At 32.2% G+C, this 10,338-nt stretch overlaps 1 pseudogene; it reads right to left on the reverse strand.

Moving 5' to 3' along the window:
• Nucleotides 1-3,243: 3,243 nt before the first annotated feature.
• Nucleotides 3,244-10,075, reverse strand: LOC107846297 (annotated as a pseudogene).
• Nucleotides 10,076-10,338: the final 263 nt, after the last annotated feature.

Genomic DNA, 10,338 nt, shown 5'->3' on the forward strand with positions numbered 1-10,338 from the left:
TTTTTTTAAAATTTAATCCAATTTAAAAATATTGAACTTTTTATCATTCATTAAAAATTTACTATAATTTGATATCTAAAATATATGAAAAGAAAAAATAATTGGTCCTAATATATATGATAAGAAGAAACTATATAGCGAGAGGGAAAGTAGAAAATGACTCCTAATATATGGAAGGGAGGATTAAAAAAAAATTCTTAATATATATGGTAAGAAAAATTAATATTTAGGTGCATATAATTTAATTTAACATTTTCTTACAATAAGGATATTAATTAATTTTGGATCCTAACATGCATTAGTAGGAGGGGAAAATATTACCTTAAAATTTTTGTCCCTTCTTCAAACTGAAAGTGAATAAAATAGTTAAAGACTCTAAGTTAGAATCTACCTTGCCATACTTAAAATCTTTGAGAATTATACTTATAAATCTCTGCCTATTGGTGAGAAGTTAGAATTTCTAATATTTAATACTTTAAAATGATTAAAATTTTTCTTCTATATATTAAAAATATTAATATTTAGACGAAAGAAAATATAAGGCAAAGAAAAATGACAGAAAGGAATTGTAGGGTATATATTTTTAATATTGCCATTAATCTTCTATTCAAATTTAAAGACCTGAATTCAAATTTAATATTGAAAATAAAAGATGCAAAGAACATGATTGATGCTTGATTTTAAAGATGTTTAAAGGGACAACTTCAGACTCTATTTTTGGGATTATGTTGAATATGTTGTCATTGATTTGTGCAGATTAACTAGAATATGTGTGGGTGGGTGTATGTGTATAGGAATTCTTGGACTCTTCTTTACATCTATTTGACTATAGCAGTTCATGGAGGGGCACACTCCTAGGGAGTTATATAGACAACCTAACCTAAAATATTAGTGATTACTTTCACGGCTTAAATCTATGATTGATCTAACACTCCCCTTATATTAAATTGGATCAGCCAAACGTTAATTGTAGATGTTTAGTTCCAAAACAAACTCAATATATAAAATATACAAGAGCACTCATAATGAATACTAATATAATTATACACATTTTAAGTTTAATAATTCTTGGAGTTCAAGGATAACTTTTCAAATTTCTTTTCTTTATTGTAATTATTAAGGAGAAGTCATATGAAAAGTCATTTTAAGCTCTATATTATGAGAAAATTTTTAGGATTTTTGTCTGATTTTCTTACTAAATTTAAGTTTTACTTTTCTTAGAAGGAAAATAAAAGTAATACCATAATTACTTTTATTTTCCTTAAAGGAAAATATTAAACTTTTTCCATATTTGACAAACCTCTTTCTTGGAGAAAATATTTTGGAACTCTATATATAGAAGACCCTCCCTTCTCATACAATAACACAATAACATCCACAATGTAGTCGTTTAAGAGTTTTGTTGAAGGAAAAATTTTCTCTCTCATTAGTTTTTGTGTTTTATTTAAATATTAGGTTTTATAATATGTAGGTCAATTGGCCAAAATATATAATAATTTTATGCTTTTTAGTATTATTTTCTTTGTTATTTGATTTATCGTCTCATAACTTTCAACTAATAGCTTTCGCATGATTTAAAATTCCAAAACAAACTCAATATACAAAATATACAAGAGCACACATAATGAGTACTAATATAATTATACACAGTTAAGTTAGTGATTCTTGGAGTTCAAGGATAACTTTTCAAATTTCTTTTCTTTATTGTGATTACTAAGGAGAAGTCATATAACACTACAAGAAAAATGGTTATTACTGAAGGGAAATCTGGTCCCTAAAAGTTCAATTTCGGTCCTTAAATATCAATAGTGACCAGAAAAATCTGGTCCCCACTCATCCTTATAGGCTTCTTTGCTAAAAGGCCATAGCGACGCCATCTTTTTTCTGGTCCCTAGAAGTAGTTAGCGGCGGCTAAAATCTGGTCCCTAAATATGCTTTGACGACCAACTTTCTGGTCCCTAATTCAAGATTTATTGCATACTATTTTCATCCCTATAGAATTTTAGTGACCAGTTTCTCCTGGTCCTAAAAAATATTTAGTCCCTAAATTTATTTTTATGGACCATAATTTATGGTTCTTAACTAAATAACTAAATCTCTGTCCAATTTCATAAAAGATACGAAGTATATAAAATATACATTACATAGAACAAGATGCACATAACAAATATAACGATAACTTATGTATATATTAAAAACTAATAATGTATTTACATCTCAATTGTCATGTAGCCATGACATACAAGTTATGGTGCTGTTTACGCAATCCAAATCAACATTCCTACCTATAACAGTTTGCATAACTTTCTACATTCTGCTCTTCCATTATGATTATTTTTCTGCTCATTGTTGACGGCCTCAAGTCTACAGATTCATTGTCTTTTCTTTCCTTAAAAGGACTTTTAGTTTGCATAATTTTTGCTGTAAGATTAGAATCTTCAAAGTTTCACCCTCTTTGTAATTTTGATCGTCTACAACAACTTGAGATATTTCAGCTGATCCTTCAGACCCTGGCAACATATTTTTCATCTTCATTGATGGGTCAACTGTCTCTGATTCGCAATATCCTACATCATCAGAACATCATCAAAATACTATCATAGAAGGGGGGATATTTTGCAATTAAAAAATCAGATAGCAGCTCAACACCTTTTATGGTAACTATCCCGTGACAAGTAACTCAGTAGAGCAGACTTAATCTAATTACCAGAGACCAAGTTACAAAACTTCTCATCATGATTCAACAAAACTGTTGAATACTTTAAAAATCCAGTGTATTTTCAAAAAGTGGAGTCTGGGAGGGTGAAATGTACGCAGTCAATATCACTATATCTGAAAAAGTAGAGAGGCTATTTTTGATAGACCCCCGACTCAAGATAAAGACTAGTAATCAAGAATCGTAATGAAACATGAAACAGGAACCATCCCAAGAAAACATCATGTTAAAATCCTTAAAAATTAAATCTTCACTAAGAAGAATCAAGACACACAACACAAGTTGATTGCAAATAAACACATCGTATAACAAAAACACAAAACCAAATGGAGAGCGATAAATAGCCCCATGGGTGGGGATCTGGGAGTCCAAACATAATGAATGAGGATGGTACATTCAACAAAACACAATAATCCAAAAATTAAAATACACGGCATGTTCTTCCCCGTATGGATCTAATCATTAACACAATAATATGTCGAAAGTGCAGATATAAAATTAAGAAATGCAGATGTTAATGTACCTACCCTTGCACATAGTTCCAAAGCTTGAGGCTGGAAGACAGTGTAAGAAAATGCCTATTCAGCAGTCAAATTCCAAAACAAACTCTGTTAACCATAAGAAATAATCTACACCATGCTTTATGCAGATAACAGACATCGGCTGTAAATATCATCAACAGTCTATACATTTTATATTAAACTCTTAGAAAAAAGGATATAGATAAGTTACTATAGTAGTATGCAAATAAAGTGGAGCTATTTCTAATGCTTTCTAGGTTTCCACATTAGAATCAGTTGGTTCCACAATAAAGCATCAGTTACTTATCACTAGAACTAGAAGCACTGGAGTTTAGACTTTAGATATATATGACATCAATCATTGAACTTGTTACTTATTTCCTGAACCCATACCTACTCACGATATAATGATTACTGGCATTAAATAATAAAAATATATACATCCATTTGGAAGAACTTCATATTTTTCTCACAGGAAGAAAAAGAGAGTAGAAGCCATGGAGTCACCTTTAATCTTTGCTGAAGAATGGAGATAATCTGGTCCTTATGATAGACACAAAATGTTACAACTGATGGCTGGCCTGAAAAATAAGAAAGAAGTCAGATCAAATATTATTCTACATACAATGAGTAATCCAGCATAAGCCGCATTAAGAGGTTAGTTGGCAAATAGGTGTATTGTACCACAGAAAGAAAAATATTTATAGTTCAAGGCTTGCATCTTCGGAAGAAATTTATTTGCTAGGTCTGTTGCATTAGCAATTCCTGTCAAAGCAGAGTTCCAATTAGGAGCAATCATTAGCAAATTAATAACTTCTTTTTTGACAATATGAAAACTAGTAATAGTAGAAAACATCAATGATTCGACCAAAAAAATTTTGATGTTTGATTCAAAACCTCCAGTACCTATCAGATAAATTTGGAGAAAGACAGTGTTGTTAGCATGAACAACTCATGAAGCACAACTCTGTCTTTTGTGATTAAATAATCTAACTCATCAGCAACTATTAACATGTTCAACACATTACATTATTAAGCAGAGAATTTTGATTAAGAAAATCTAACAAGCACTACAAATGCTTCTTCAAGTAATCATTTTAGGCATCAATGGTTTCCCTTGAAATACAATGGAATCTTGGAAGGCAAAAAAAGATTACTAGAACATCTAGAAGAAGACTCACAACATCTTCTAGACTGCTGACTTGTGCTTCTCCAAAAAAATTTTCTGAAGATACTGCAATGGTGATGTGCAACTATTTAGCTTTCTCCATGGTTTAACGTTATCAAGTATTTGCAATCAATACCAAGGTTTAAGCACGCAGAGATGTATTATGTAGCAGCTGAATCAATATAACAATAATGTACTTGCCAAAAATGTCAGATGTGTTTGACAAAGAACTGCAGTTGAGGGACAAAGTGTTTCGAGCCTAAAAATCAGACTGCAATGCTAAAAAAAAGAGATTGTTAGCAATGACTTTTAGAGTAGTTTGATATGTATCGTTCGAAGATAGTTGGGGCACACCAAGCTACATGATATACCTCTTCTACCTAATTAACAAGGACCTTGTTAACCTTCTCCATTGACAGAGACTTTCCCGTCCCTGGGCAGCCATAGTTATATAAACTTCCTACCTTCTCTTATTCCACAGATTGCTTACAGAACTCTAGAATTCTATTGTTCTCAATTTCTCGACACAAAAGATTTGATGGAGCCCTAGACATATGCAATGGCTCTTTCACTACATTTAACTGCTCCATATCAACAGAAAGCGATAGAAATTAGCAAATCTTCAAATCAAAAAATGGCATCCAGTAGATATGAAGTGCATATTCTTGTTAATTTAATATAATTAAAATAGATTATATCTCAATTAAAGAAATAAGAACTACTATTACACCTAAATCTCATAGTAGTTTCAATATACTATATGCATAAATATATACATTTTGATCCAATTGAATAAAAAGGAAAGCCCAGTGCGTTAAATCTTCTGTTATACATTGGTCCTGTATAAAGCAAGATCACAAGGATCTATTATGCAAAATTTTAACTTACATTTCTGCAAGAGACTATTTCTACAACTTGAATATGTGACCCGGAGGCCACATAACAACAAATTTACCGATTACCCGAAGGATCCCCTTCTCTAGTTAAATTGAACAACGGTGGCCTTTTCAAATGACAAATTTGACGATTATAATACTACAGATTCTCAACATTTTCTGACTAATACATAGATCTCTATAAACAAATTAAAATTAACTCCTGACAAACACTGACCTAGTTAATAAACAAACTTAATTTTAAAAAATTAATTAAATCAAATCAAATAATCAAACTCACCTCACAGGTTTCTCTATAAAACTTTTCGATAATCTCCTTTTCACTGGTGATTTGCTCAGATTTACTACTTTATCTTCGAGATTCACCTGAATTCCACACAAACAAATAAAAAAATATAAGATCCCGCAAGCATACAAACGGCAAAGACCTAAGTAGTTGAACATGCTCATGTATCAAACAATGTAATTGTCCTATCTGATTGGGTGTAAATCCGTTCACAAAGCCATCATTTGCAGAAAGCAGACCGGGTTGAACCGGATAACATCTTGACATCATGCTTTTCGCAAGGGAAAGATATGGTAACAAAGGGCGTAGTGGCCTATTAACCAAAAAAACATAATCAATCAACATTTTAAACTAATTTCACCAAAATGTTCCAAAATAAACACTTACGAAATACAATCAACACATATACCTACATGAAATTGCAAACAATATAGAGTCTCCGTCGTAAAAACTCTATATATGTATATAAAATCACTTCAATAACAGAGTTGAACAATCTAGTCAAACATATTCTACTAGAGCGCAAGAAAGAATAGAACTTTTGATTTTACTCGAAAAGGAGAAAGAGAAGAAACAAATGAGGGAGGACAACCTTACTCATAGATGAGCAACAAGCAAAAACTTCAACCTTTGAATGACGATCAATGAGCGATTTAGGAATACATGCAATGAGATTTAGGAATTTTACTTCATCGGAGGGTAAGAGAGAGAGTTGGCTATTTTGGCAGTGAAAGAGAGAGAATCATCAGTAGGACCTTCTAGAGAGAGAAAATTTTTATTGTTTATTCACTTATAATATAAAAATATATTTCATATCCCGCCTGTAACTCCCGCTGAACTTTTCACATTTGACGACAAGATAATTTTTTTCCAGGGGCTTAATTGAATTTTTGTGCATGTATAGAGACCACTAAATAATGTCATCCCTAAAAGTATATTTACAAGTTGTTCCTAAATCGTGGTCTCTAATAAGCTCTTTTCTTGTAGTGTGAAAAGTTATTTTAAGCTCCATATTATGAGAAAATAAAGGATGCTTATCGGCCTATTTGGTTTAATTTTATAGATTGTCGATTAGTTTATCAATTATCAATTTATAAACTTGCTAAATTTATAATGAATTATCATCACTTTCATTAGTGTCTGAGACAATAATAATAAGGGATAAACATGCAATGCACACTCCCATAGACTAGTAGTTTCTCAAAAGCACTAACAAATTGAAATGACTAAAGCAAATGCACAATTAGCACAACTATGGACTTGGCGTTAATGTTGAAGAGAATCGTAGGAGAAGAAGAATTAGTGGAGAAATTCGCGATAACGAATTGTTTTTATAGCACGAAGAGGAATGAGTCGTAGAGACGACGTATACTCTTCGAGTGCAAGACATGCAAGAAACTATTTGATTCTTCTCAAGAACTTGGAAGGCAAAAAAGTAAGTCACAAAAATAGGATGAAGAGCGTGTGATGGTGAGTACTACTCACGACTCATTACCCGTTAAGTCCAAAAAACACAAATGCTCCATTTGTGACGAAAAGTTTGCTATTGGACAAGCGTTGGATGGACACATGTTAAAACTTAGCAATAAGTTGAATAGATTCAAGTAGAAAAAGAAGAGAAAATTGAAGGAGAATTCAAAGAGTTTTGAATTTGCAGAAGCTTTTCATGACGAGAAGAATTCAAAGGGTAGTACAAAATTTGTGTTCTGGGATTTGCATTTGACGTAGCATGAAAATGATTGATGACGGGAATGATTCCTGTTTACTAGATACTTAGGATTTTCATATTTTGCTGTTGTGGCGTGGTGAATACAAACAACTTCACAATTATTGTTTTTCTAATGAACCAACTTGTTGTGCAATATTAAGTTATCTGCAAGAGTGTGTTTGAATTGTCATCTAGTAACTTATTTTATTTAAATCAAGCAAATTGATAAACTTAATTCTTCATAATTAAAATTGACTTCTTCAGATTTGTCAGTCATTGTATGGGTAAAATACAATTTTTTTTTTTACACATTTTCAACTTAAAATACAACAACAACAACAAATCCAGTGTATTCCCACCCACATAGTGGGATATAGGGAGGGTACGATGTACGCAGTTCATACCACTAGCTCTGGAAAACATTTTCAACTTAAAATATTAATTGATAATCGTCCTTAATTTTATATATATTAAAATTTTATCATTTATTGTCATTTGAAAGAATTTATAAACAAAATATTAATAACGACTTATTTTAATTCACATTCTCTTTGTTCTAAATAAGAAGTGATTTATTAACCTTTTCATTTTATTCTTAAATGAGTGATGGTTTGTACAATCAAAAAGATATTAATGATGTTCTTTCAATTTATCCTTATTTAAATAAATAAAATTTTACATAATCATTTTGGCTCAGTTCTCAATAAAATTTTATATTTGAGATAGTGCGTAAATTAATAATTTCAATTTTGACTTTGAAGGCTCGCGATTGACTTTTTGAACCAAAATAAAAGTATTAAAAATATGAGATGAACTCGAATACTCATGTAGATTATCTATTTTGGCCAAAATGAGATTGTTCGAAGGTATTGTTGAATTACAAGTTCATAATTTATCTTTTTAAGCTTTGATTAAGACAATTTGAGATATTTTTTTTAATTTTATGAAGTATTAACATATTATTGGCTGACTTAAGGAGGAACAAGCAATGAAAGTCTTATATAAATGAGATTGACGATTATTTATGTGGATATAGTGGTGCCGTGGTTTAGGTAAAATTATGATCATCCTTTTAATGGATGAATTTTGTGATTACGTGAGCATATTCATAACATATTGACTTGGATTGACGTTTATGCTATATTTTTTTTTTGGAAACTCCAGAAAAATCGACAACCGTTACATCCTCTGTCACGGCCTCTGCCATTCGAGTAAGCACTCTGTGGTGAGCACTGTATGCACACTGGATAAACCCCTCATTGTGCAATAGCTCACAAACCACACAGGAGATGTAAACCGCACTAGGTAAATCCCGTGCATGGATTGAACCCGCGACCTCCACTATGGGAAGTCCCCCTCAAACCAACTCAACCACTCCCTTAGGGGCCGTTTATGCTATATTTACTGGAAAAATTACAGAAACTAGCATCCTTAAGACTATAATTACAATAAATAACAACACTTCTTCAAAATTGCAACTTATAGCAAAAATAGCAATATTTTACCCACTTCATAGTAATGGAAGAATATGTATTTTTCAGTTGTGCATATATATTTATGAGTAATACATATATATTTGTATATGTATTTATATAACAACATTTTACTTAAATACAAATACAATTTGCTATTTTTCGTAATTATGAAACTGTTGCTATAAAAGTTATAATTAAAACTACAAAGTTGCTATTTCTGAAATTTTTCCTATTTACTTGCACTTGGATTAACATTTATGAATTCAGTTGCTTAATTATTCTTTCACTTCTTTCTTCTCACCGTAAATAATTTAGAATTAATTTTTGTTGCCCACGCTATACTTAATTAAAGATCTAATAAAAGTCTGATCTAAGAAGTAGTAAATTCTAGGGTTTCGGATTTTACTTCTCGCTATTTATAAATTATAACATTAAAAAGGAAATGAAGCCAATCTATGGATGCATAATAGGAATGAAGTCAATCCATACCAAGAATAAGATCAAAATCAACCATATCTAACTCTATCAAGTATGCCAACATGATCTTATGAAGGACAATGATAGGACACCTTTTATAAATCTGTTTAGCAACAACTGACTTACCTACTAGAGTAGAAACCAAGAAAGGCTCAGGGATCTTTTCAGAATTTATCTCAAAATTTACTGCAACTAATGGGGTCACATAAGAGAAACTCCACTCAAGGTCTAACAACACATAAACATCAAGATGAAAGACACGAAGCATACCAGTAATAATGTCTGGTGAATCTTCCTTCTCTTGGCGGGATGGTAAAGCATAAAACTGATTCTGGCACTAACTTCCACCATTACTGGATGTAGGGCCAGAGGAGGAGCTAGACGACCTAGAGGATCTGGTGCACTATTAGCCTGAGTCTGAGGACGAACATCCCTATTTCCCTGTCTAGCACGCGGGTACTCTTTGATTCTGTGACCCACTTGGACACAACTATAGAAACCTTTATGACCCCACAAACATTAACCCGCATGATTCTTACCACACTTAGCACATGGGGGATGATTGGGCCTACCATTCACACTATTCTAAGATCTGGATATAGAAGACTTACCCCACTGTTTCTGCCTATTTTTAGGTGCTGGAGCACTGGCTGAAGAAGGTGCAGGAATAGATGAATGACTCTGGAACTACAAACGATTTCCTCCTCCAGACCTATTCTGACCATTATCAAACTGCCCTGTTTTAGCCCTCTTAGTTACTTTCTCTCTTTCCTTTAACTTCTCTGCCTCTATCAGCTGAGCATACATCATTAATCTAGCAAGATCCATATCTCCAATGAGCATCGCAGTCCTATATTCCTTAACTACTATCCCAGACACACCGATCATAAACTTACTCATGCTTGACCTAGGGTCAGCCATCTAATCAGGGACATACTTAGACAACTGGTTGAACTTGAGGTAATACTCCTTTACCATCATAAAGACCTGCCTTAGGTTTATGAACTCTTCTATCTTAGCTTTCCTCATTTCACGTGGGAAGAACTTGTCTAAAAATACATCCTGAAACATCTGCCAAGTCACAGAGCTGC

The sequence above is a fragment of the Capsicum annuum genome, unplaced genomic scaffold (assembly GCF_002878395.1).
Source record: "Capsicum annuum cultivar UCD-10X-F1 unplaced genomic scaffold, UCD10Xv1.1 ctg62966, whole genome shotgun sequence".
NCBI classification, from domain to species: domain Eukaryota; kingdom Viridiplantae; phylum Streptophyta; class Magnoliopsida; order Solanales; family Solanaceae; genus Capsicum; species Capsicum annuum.